This window comes from Schistocerca cancellata, chromosome 4 (assembly GCF_023864275.1).
Source record: "Schistocerca cancellata isolate TAMUIC-IGC-003103 chromosome 4, iqSchCanc2.1, whole genome shotgun sequence".
NCBI lineage: Eukaryota > Metazoa > Arthropoda > Insecta > Orthoptera > Acrididae > Schistocerca > Schistocerca cancellata.
In genome coordinates, this window is record NC_064629.1 from 540,866,956 (window position 1) to 540,879,045 (window position 12,090).

Consider the following 12,090-nt stretch of genomic DNA (forward strand, 5'->3'; position numbering starts at 1 on the left):
TATTTAGAGTAATTGCCTGAAGCTGACCATTGCACAAAACATCCTTACAGTGGTGACCCCAATTAGATTGAAAAATGTCAACACTACTGGACAACATAGGGTTAAAATGGGATGACAATGCCAACTGGCTACCTCCGCACTTCAAAGCTACTACAGGTACTGATTCTACACAACACTAGCAACAGCATCTACTACAACCAACAAAACAAGGCAGGACAGTGCAGCACATGAAATTACTAGTGTTCTTGATGTTCAGACTAGAACTTTGGTTCTTACATGCAGAAAGCATTTTTTGCCAGCACAAAATTGATAATGACACCATGCAATTCCATTGTGTTGTGGCACACCTAAATTAATCACAAATAATTCTCATCAAAGAGGTTTTGCCTTCCCCCAGCTACAAGGCATTGAAAAAATTGTCTCATAAGAAACTTTGACCCCTCTTTGGAGCTCAGGCTGCAGAAGTTAATGGCAGATGACTGTTTAGGCCATAAATCAGCGTGTCAACTTCTATGTGAACTTCGCTCGCTAGCAGACCAAGATTTAATACCAGAGCAATCATTACACATGTGTGGCTTTGCAGTGACTCATTACTATACATGTGTGGCTTTGCAATGACTCATTCTGTCCTCCACTTACAACACCTTACAGGGGTCCATTTCCAGGTGTGCAAAGTGGCCCCCACATCTTCAACTTACGGTGCAGTGATAGGGAGCAAATGTGTTCTCCATTGAGTTTCTTAAACTGACACTCCTGCAAATGGATGAGAGAAACATGACTACCAGTCCTCATCCTCATCACACTCAAATCCATCCACAAGTCCGTGCATTGCTGGCGATGATAACAGCAACCCAGGAAGTGGATGCTACCTGTAGCTGCTGGAAGTACCAACTTTGAGAACTCATGCAGTGCAAGGGTAAAATACCAGTTCCCCTGACATTCCTGGGATGCTAGGTTTAAAAAGAAACGGGGATTGGGGGGGGGGGGGGGGGGAGGTGGGGGTGATTTGGCGATCGTACAATCAACTTCAACAAATGACTTCAACTGAGGAGTGTATCATCTCTTTTATGCTTTTGATCTTTGTGTTCTTCTGTATTTTGCCTTTTTCTGTTAACCTTCTGATTTTGTGCTCTTGTAATTGTGGTTGCAAGAAAGGTGTATGACGCTATCCAGGGTGTTTTCCTCAAGCTCTCCATAGCACCAAGCTTCCCTACAACTCAATGAATGATCAATGGAGACTATCTGTGACACTTTCTACGCTGCCTATTTAAAGACTCATGCAAGAAACAGTTGTTGAAATTCATTTCAGTTATGTGTTAAACCATAATATAAAAGACAGTAATGTTAGGCAGTACTTAAACACAATTAGTAGTGAAGTTATTTTGACTACCTTCTGGCTATGCATTCTTTAAGTGGCATTAACACTGGGTTACACTTTTATATGCAGATTTTTAGGTGCACAAATTTCTCCTGTGTTTTGTCATAATCCCTTCCAAGATTATTCTAGAAACCCAAATAACCTTTGTTTTCTCAGCAATAGCACACATTTTTAGAGATAGAAAATTCAGGGCTACAGAACTGAAATAAAAGAGCAGTTCAGTGTTTCTTAGGACATCTTGAATGACACTATTTCCTAAACTACAAAATTTTTAAAATAGAGAAAATGCTCTTTATATAGATGAAAAATGGGGTTTTGAACTGAAGTATATCAATCCTGAAACAAATACTTTTACATGAACATGGATTTAGGACATCTTACATGTTGAACATTCCCTTAAACAAAATATTTCTGTACAGAATATTTGTATCATAGTCGCCAACCAAATACAAATTAAATTCTGAACAATAAGGATTAAAAAATACTAACGTAAAACGATTTTTACATTTTAGGTATTAGTCCATACTGTCTGTGGACTAAGTGAAAGAAAAATAACTATTATGGTAGGTGCAATATCAGAGCGAGGAGCAGTTTCACCTTACCACATTTCGCAGCAAAGGACACTTTCTGAGACTGTGTGGCAAACTGAAAATGCTACTGAGGCAAATGTATGAATGGTAGACGGGGGTACTTTGAAAGAGTCAAGGATTAAATACCAGTAGGATGATAAAACTCCTAAAAATTAAGTTTGTTTACTTACTGAACAGATCTTGTAAATTGGGTATGTCATGTTCTTAAACAGTAAAAAGATTTAGCTCATCTACTGTTGTGTCACTTGTAAGTGTATTAATTGGTGATTAAGATCAGTGTCCAATCTGTATACTTAGAAAATATGCATTCTCTTCTGTTATATGGATCTATCTTTTGTGAAACCAGTGCATGAGGGAAAAAAAGCTTCATTGACCTGAAGTGAGCAATGTGCATTGTATAATGTGTCAATAACAAGATTATGTTATCATAGTTAGAAATCTTAATAATAACATTTCAGCATAACAGACAAGGCATAAAAATTTAGAGACTTAATCAGCTTCCATAATGTACCCAGTATTCAGTAAAATTATCAACAGCAAAGAACAAACATTACATTTTAGTCATCCAAAGGAAGAATCTGGCAGAAGAAGTGTATATAGCACAATGGAATATTTTGAGGTTTTCATTGAAATTATAGAATGGAGGAATGAGTAAGAATCATTTCTTTGTGAGGTTCATAAATTTTAATAAAGCTTATGACTCAGTTTCAACACTATATATATATATATATACAGGAACCTTTGATGACTAAGATATTAATTTAAGCTGTGTTGTAATGTTGAAAAATGTATGCATCAGTACTGCAGCTTATAGTAGACTTCTTCATAATATTGGGAATTTCAGGCCCTGAGAAGGAAGTGACACAATAGGAGTGGTCTGCTGCTTGCCAACTGTCTCAAATCATTGTCAAATGGCCTACCTTGCAGCAACCCCACACTTAGTATCTATGGAGAGGAAATCACATTGAATATGAGAATCAGGTTACTACCAACTCACGCACTGAACAGAAACTGGTGTGGAAGAAGAGTGATGCTGAGAACCTGAAAAATGCTGTGCGTGGGGTCTACAATGGTGCGACAGACTCAAACCCACCATGCCTGATGTGGGCAAAGGCTGGAAGCTCTGTGATGTCACTGTGGTCATATTGTCAATGTTGTCAACACACAGTGGCTCAGCAGAAGGAAAGGCTGCCTGGCTCACCCTGTGTGGTACTGTTGGCTGTTTCCCATGCATGTCTAGCTTTGTCACCTGCCAATTTTCAGTCAGTACATCCTCTGCTGCTGCTGTAAGTTCATGTGATTCTGCAATCTTAGAAGCTTTGGCTAAAGAAGTGTTGGACAATGCCAATACCCCAGTTTGGACCTTAGGGTTGGGAATTAATCAGATGACCATGTCCCTAATTAGCAAGTTTGCACACAAGGTTGCATATTGGAGACACTCAAGCTGATGCTAGCACAAGGGACCTAGCAGGTCAACACTTCAGGCTGCATGCAACTGCCCAGGGAGCTTGTGACGTTGGTTAAATTGTAATCATGCTGCCTGTGAGAAACTGTCATCGATACTTCAAGTTAACTTTCTAATTCAGCACAACTTCATAGAGATGGTCAGTATCATGGTAGCCACAGCAGTGCATGTAGGGAGCAATTCCACATTCTGTTTGAGCAGCTCCTGCATCTGCTCCTGCTGCAGCTTTTTAGCTGCACCTGGAGGCTCAACTACTCCTGCCAGCATTGCCAAAATGCTGGCCACAATTTAACACCATGAAAAAAAGTGTCACATTCATAAGAATGTCCTTCGTTACTTCTTTTGTACCTACATAAATATGGCAATGCTGCAATACAATTACTGTTGGCACAAAACATTACTATACTAGCTGTTGGTTGTTCAACTACAAGCACAGAGAGCTGAATGTGGGAAGATCAAATAAAACTAGACATGTTTGTCAATCTACAGACAAGCAGAAAATTCGACCACTGCATGGAGATGAGCATAGAGCAAACACAGTGTGACCATCATGAGCAATGGAGTAACTAAACACACAGAAAACAGAGTGTACAGCAAGGAAAAGGCCATGCCTGAGCAATTTATGTCCATGTAAGAACTGCTGGGCTAGGCCTACTGCTGCCGGCAGGTAAACCTCTGTGTCAATGGCTCTGCCCATAGAACACCTCACAAATGTGATTCATGCAGTGTTCTGCATTATTCTGCTGTGATACTTGTGGCTGCACATTTGGAATTATTTTGATATCTGCTGGCAAGGACACTGAAATATGCATCTGTTTTTTTGATCATGTATGTATTAGTAAACAGTATATATAGTATTATACAGTAAATTATCATGTTTTGCTAGCATGTCAAAGCCAACTGTAAAACTTGTTTTTAAATCACTAATGGCATCAAATGGTTCAAATGGCTCTGAGCACTATGGGACTCAACATCTTAGGTCATAAGTCCCCTAGAACTTAGAACTACTTAAACCTAACTAACCTAAGGACATCACACACACCCATGCCCGAGGCAGGATTCGAACCTGCGACCATAGCAGTCCCGTGGTTCCGGACTGCAGCGCCAGAACCGCACGGCCACCGTGGCCAGCACTAATGGCATCAGCAGCAAGTAAATGCTTAAAGATGTATGAATATATAAACAGAAACATAAGCAGCATCTTATAACAAAAAACACATTATGCAAATAAAGCTGCCAAGTTTTAAAAGGAGTATATTTGGCCATGTAGGAATTACATGATGCAGCATGAGAATTACATTTCTTCTATGCAGTGTCAAAGATAAAAATAGAGAGGAGCAATCTAAAACCATATCTAAAGAATCTTTGTCAGCAGCAAACACATATAATGGATCAAGGCAGATGGAAAGAGAGCGAGTGCTTTATACCATTTCATCCTTCAGTGCCTTTTGTTGTTTTTATAGTGAGTGGTCTTCACTGCATTCTGCCAATCGTTTCCTGCATCTGAAACCTTCAAGAGCAGGTCATATCATTCACCTGTTATTGTCACCCTTTTCTTAAGAGCAGCACTGTGGCAATGCAGCAGTTAAGGTTCAGGACTTACGTTCAGGATATTGGGGTTCAAATTTCCTCCCAGCCAGCCAGATTTAGGTTCTCTGTGTGTTACTTAAATAGTTTAAAGCAAATACTGAGATGTTTCCTTTGAAAAGCCTGTCCAATCTGAGCTTGTGTTTTGTCTCTAATGATCTTATCATTTAAGGGACATCAAATGCTAATCTTCTTTTCCATTTACAGAGTAATATTTGAACTCATTCTATTGTTTATCGTTATTCTGCTGTGTTCAGAATCATTGTCTGTACATGGTTATGGTTTCCAGTTCATAATATAGTATGAGATATTTATTTACTAGAAAATAATAAACAGGTTCATTGGTGTATTCCTTTGTTAATTTACATTATGCTCTCTTGTACTTTTGAAAAGGAGAGTATTTTCCATAATTACTTCAAACCTTTCATCAATCTCTGATAGACTACCCCTCTTTTGGTTCTTTCCAATCTCTAACTTTCTGATTATGCTCTTTTACTTTAACAATGTTTTATTCCCCCATTATCATTGGATGATTTTTTCCCTCTTCAGTTATTTTATTAGCTGTGCAATTTTTTGTTCGAGTATTGATTTCTTTTAATTTGTCACCTTTTTTGTGTAAATTATCTTAATAAGATTTATCAGACCCGTTCTTGCTACAGTTTAGTTTCAGTTTTGAAATAATTTGAATGATGAGATTATTAATTACAGTAAGTAATTTTGTGGTCAATGTTAGTGATCACATGCGTTACAGCTCTTGTTATATAATTTATTATTTGTACTGTACTCTGGAATTTGAATCTAGACTGTTAGTCCACTGTTCCTTTCTGTAACAAGTACCTCTTCTGAATGACTTTTCTATCAACACATGTGCATATACACTTTTTTCCCTCATTCCCATATTTACCGTGATGAAGGAATTTCAGAAGATTGCTGTAACTGGAGACTGAACAGTACTTTTAAATTTGTGTATCTTCTGACATTGCTGCTGTTTGTTCCATTCGCAAAACTGAGTAGCAGATATTCTTCTTCCATTGTGAATATTCTTAGCAAACTAGGAGAAATGCAGGATGAAAACTGGTAGAAAATTGTTCTATCCTGCTCTCTTTTGCCATATTAGGAAAAACAATACATGGTAATCTCACTTGGAATCTGCACAGAAAAGCATTTCATATCAGAACTGACTTGATGTACATTACCTCTTAATGCAGCACTAAAAGAGAGTATTTCTTGAAACTGTTTTTTTTTCACAGTTTTCAACAAAATATTACGGATTTGCACTTAGGCAGCAATAAATAATACTTCACCCAGAAAACTGACAGATATTTTTGCATAAAATAACCACTGCTTTTCTGAATATATTTTCATCTGTCTGATATTAGATGTTCATCTTGGGCACCTCCTAGTGGACATGGAAGAATGCAAGAGCAACTGAATTTCTGTAGTAACCGAAACTTTCATTTGATGAACCATTTCAATATAAATAATGTTCAGGGCATATACTGGTTGCTCATAAATTTCCATTACACATACACACACTCCTTCTACTACCCTTAAGTTCACTATAGAATACTCTGCAAACATGTAGTCACTCACTTTGAACCACAAAGCAATGCCACATAAATGAGTTCCATGATGCGAGATGAAATATCTGTGATTACTCCAGGCAGCTCACAGGCTGAGGACACTGTCAACAGATTGATGTAAAAAGGAGAATGCAAGTTAAGTGATGGACATGTGACATCATGTGTCCATCATCAGATGTTCTAAGTGCTCCATCCCATGAACTGGTAGAGCAGAGTTTCACTCATTGTGGTGAAATGATGTAGTTTCAGAAGTGAGCTCCTACTCAAAATTTTACCTACTGTGTCCCCACTACTAGTCATAATAGCAAGTGATGGTAAACATGTTCAACAATGTAGAAAAATATAGAGTGCTACTTACTGTAAAGAAGACACATTAAGTTGCAGACAGGCACAATTAAATGACACTTACATAAAGGTTTTGGCCACAGCCATCATCAGCAAAAGAGAAACACACCATTCATCTCTTTTGCTGATGAAGGGCGTGGCTGAAAGCTTTATGTAAGTGTCTTTTAATTGTGCCTGTCAACAACTTAATGTGTCGTCTTTGCTCTAAGTAGCAATCTATTTTTTCCTTCATTATTGATATTCATACCTGGAGTTTCCATTGTGCGATTTAGTCTTTTTATTCATTCATTTATACATCATGTTCCGTGTACCCCAAACCAATGAAGACTCTTCAGAGATATATAATGACACATGGTATACAGTAGCAGCTGGTGTAAACTTCATCTTTATCTTGTACTAATTATTGGCTGTGACTAACAATTAAATAAATAAATGACATCTGATGTCCTTATGTTATATTAGTTGCAGAGGGTGCCTCTCCTAGGACTCATCACATGTGGTAAAACACAACAAGGAAAAATGAATAAATTACTCTTACTGTTATGCCCTTTATATTGTTCAAAAAATGAAGTTAAAAACTTAAATTTTACCTATTTAAAGATTCTGAAATGATTAATTGTTTCTGTTTCTCTCTAACAGCAATTAGCTCTACCTGTCTCTCCACTGTATTTATTTTATTTTTATTTTATTTTATTTTATTTATTTCGTATTCCATTAATCCGTATTGTGATAAATCACAAGGATGTGGAATGAGTCATGATTACATACAACAGATATAATACACATATATAAAATGACAAAAATGTACAATAAGATTATGAATAAGTTTGTAGGTTAAAATCAAATCAAAGGTATAGCTCAAGTAATATAAAACAATACCTAAAAAGGAAATATAGTACATTTTCCAAATTAAACAAATAATACACATATATAAAATGACAAAAATGTACCATAAGATTATGAATAAGTTTGTAGGTTAAAATCAAATCAAAGGTATAGCTCAAGTAATATAAAACAATACCTAAAAAGGAAATATAGTACATTTTCCAAATTAAACAGTTAATGTGATCTATAGCAAACAAATTTTTATCAGTATAAAAAATCATTGCTTTATCTGTAGATACTCATCAAGAGAATAGAAGGAATTTACCATTAGGTATTCTCTCAATTTACATTTAAAAGTAGGTAAGACATTAATGTGATCTTTAATACCTGATGGAAGGGAGTTGAAAATTTTTGTGGCTGAATAATGAACACCTTTCTGAACAAGACTTAAATGTTTCAGATCCCTGTGTAGATCATTTTTAGACCTAGTATTATGATCATGACATTCACTATTAGTTTTAAAAAGAGATAGGTTGTTAGAAACAAAAATCATCAAAGAAAATATGAATTGAGAGGTAAGTGTTAATATTTGTAACTTATGAAACAGACTTCTGCAAGAATATCTTGGATGAACACCACTCATGATTCTAACAGCTCTCTTCTGTGCAGTAAATATTTTTTTGGCTAAAGGCTTGTTGCCCCAAAATATTATGCCATACGACACGATAGAATGAAAATAACCAAAGTAGGCAGCTTTAGTAGCGTCCTCATCACCAATGGGGGTGATTACACGCAGAGCATAAGTTGCCACACTGAGCCTTCTATGTAGGTCTAAGATATGCTCAGACCAGTTCAGCTTGCCATCAATTAGAATGCCCAAGAACTTAGATGATTCACAGTGTAGTATATTTTGGTTACCACAGTTTAAGTGGCATACTTCATTTTCTTGTTGAGATGTGTGAAATTGCATATACTGAGTTTTCTGAATGTTTAGAGTTAGTCCGTTGCACTTAAACCAGTGTAGGATGTCAACGAGTACAGCATTACATTTATTTTCTAGGTCACTGTTAGTTCGACTTTCAAGCAGAATAGTGGTGTCATCGGCAAAAAGAGTAAATTTACACTCGGTGTCTGTGCAAAGTGGGAGATCATTGATGAAGATAAGGAAAAGCAAAGGTCCTAGGATGGACCCCTGAGGCACACCACACTTTAATGTGCCCCAATCAGAAGAAATGGGACTATCATTGGCACCATTAATTATCACCTTCTGTTTTCTGTTTTGCAGATATGATTCTATCCATCTACCAATTCTACCTCGCAAGCCATAAAAATTAGCCTTATGTAAGAGAATGTTGTGGTCCACACAGTCAAAGGCCTTAGACAAGCATCAAACACATTATCATCACCTGATGTGCTACCAACATAAGCCCAATGCCTCAAAATGTTAACAGCTTCCATAGCTTCTCTAATGCTTGTCACAACTGGTTCTTAGTCATCATCTTCATTATCCTCTTCACCAATCACCTCTCTCTTCCCTTCTTCAAAATGTTTAGTAATGATGCTAGCTACTGTTGGTACTTCTGAAGATATGACTGAAGCATCAACACCAATATACTCTTGAAACATAGACGATATGCCTATCACAGAAAAATCTGTAGGCTCAGTCAGATCTCCTTCCAGTGGTTCCTGTGTATTTTCTGCGAACTTAAATCTTGCTTTCAGGAAACAGTTAGAAATAGTTAAAGTAGTCACATCTATCCATGCTTTGACTACATAATGCGTAGCATCCAAATGTGACAGTGTCATAGATTTTGGGTCCATGCCATTCTCGTGCATAAATACAGCCTTCTGAAGAAGCAATTTTTCTATATTACCATTTAAATGAATGAATGATTGCCAGACCTAATGGTTGAAGCTCACTCGTACAATTAGGAGGCAGGAACAGTAACTTAATATCACTGAGCTGCAGACAGTCAGAGTGTTCTGGACATCTTTCAAGTAGCAGCATTACTTTCCTATTTTTTGCCCTGATTTTACCATTCAGTACATGCATTGTGGATGTGAAGATGGAACTGGTCAGTCATCCAGTGCTGTTTGAACCATAATTAGTGGCCAGAATTCTCACATTTTTGAAACACCTTGGCTTTTAAAATTTACCAATTACCAAAGGAGGTAATTTTTCATACCCATCAGCATTGACCATAAGTAAAACAGTTATCCTCTATGTACTCACTTTCCCATAATGGCATTTCTCACCTTCAAAACATAGGGTCTTACTTGAAAATACGTTATAAAAAAGACTAGTTTCATCAACATCAAAAATTTTTTTGTAACTGAAATTTAAATATACCGCGGAATTCTGTTTTCCATTGCTCCACAGTTCCACTTTCACCATTCAGTGGGTTGTAAACAATGTTATTACGAGTTTTAAATCGATCGATCCAACTATTCGATGCTGTGAAGCTGGTGATCCCCATTTTTGCAGCAAACTGAAGTGCCTTTTCTCTCAGTGTGTTGCCATCAAACGAAATTCCCGACGCTCTCGTACTAACAAACCACTCTGCAACGAATTTATCCAAACGGTCATATGCTGATGGCCGCATGTATTTAAGCTTTTTTACCATGGAAGCAGACTATCTCCCATTGGACGATTTCTCACAGTCGTGTTCGGGGTGGAAGCGGAAAATCCTTGGTCCTTCGACAATTATAATCGCGATCCAACATCTCAATTTACACGTTGTAGAACCATCACTTTTTCTTCCACAGAAATACATTGCTATCTTTTGTAATCATTGCAGCCGTAGGCACTTACTTATTCAAGTTACTGCAGAACGTGACTTTTACAGTAGTGTTTGTCTGCTTATTATTACCTGGACAGCACTATTTTTTCGAGATCGTTGTACGAATTGCAGCCCTCTTGTTGCGTTCAAAGAAGCAGTCACTATATGGAAAAGGTGGAATACAAATTTTACCGACTGCTGTTAGTGAAATTTAACCTAAAGGCGCATTTTGTTTCAGAATTCTTACACTACAGGCCATTAAAATTGCTACACCACGAAGATGACGTGCTACAAACGCGAAATTTAACCGACAGGAAGATGATGCTGTGATATGCAAATGATTAGCTTTTCAGAGCATTCACACAAGGTTGGCGCCGGTGGTGACACCTACAACGTGCTGACATGCGCAACGTTTCCAACCGATTTCTCATACACTAGTGGTGGGCTAAACTGCGATTTTCCGATATCAGTGATTTCTGTGAATGCTACTTTTCAGTATTTGTTATTCTTAACTGTGATTTATCGCAGTTAAGAGTCGCAGTTAAGGAACTTAAGTCGCGTATCCCTCCGCCACTGCTATTTCTGCGATTTCTGCTACTTCCGCGATTTCTGCGACTTCTGCTACTTCTGTGACTTCTGTGATTTCTGTGACTTCTGCGATTTCTGCTACTTCTGCGATTTCTGTGACTCCACACAGAAAATTGTATCTCAACAAACCTGTCATTGGTAAGTATGTTTTACGTTTGTTCTTCCGTTGGCTTTAATCGTGTATTAAAGAAACAACTGTGAAAATATTAATAGTGTAATTAATATGCAAGTAGCCATACAGTACCGTAATAGTTCGTGTTTAGAAAATGAATTCTAACATATTGTTATGTTTTCAGGTACCCGAACTACATTTCAGTCACTCAGTAAAGTGATAACTCAAAATATCATTGTCAGTAGATCTGGAGAAATTGCCACTGCGTCTTTAGACCGTTTTCGTCAGACGAGAGGTTAGTTTCTAAGTGTTTCGATGGACTTAATTACTTAAGTGAGATCGTTCTTGCAAATGTGAAATATACCCCATTGAGTGGCTTTCATTACAGCAAATATCAGCAATCTACTCTGTCAATTATATTGCTTGTAATTAGTGACAGCAAAAATTGTTTAACAATCCTTGTGATTTTGAAGACACAGTTCTGGTTGCTGTACGTATCTATCCACATCAAGGCTGTTGGGAGAGACTCGTGAAGATTCAAGAGAGCTCTTAGAGGATTTGCAGTTTAAAAGTGACATTATTGCGAAATAAATGTGCAGCTGAGTGATTAAACTGTGTTTTATTGAAGTTGTGCGATTTTAAAGGAATAATAAATGTTAAATACAGTGAGCGAATAATGAAAATCTCATTTTCCACATGTTAAGCCGTCCTGTACCCGTAATTTTCCGCCACGTATTTATTGGTAAACACTTGTTGGAGAGTGACATGCCGCCCCCCCCCCCCCCTCTTTCTCTACAATCTTGGTGTGACACTGACCTGTAACATATCCAGAAGTCT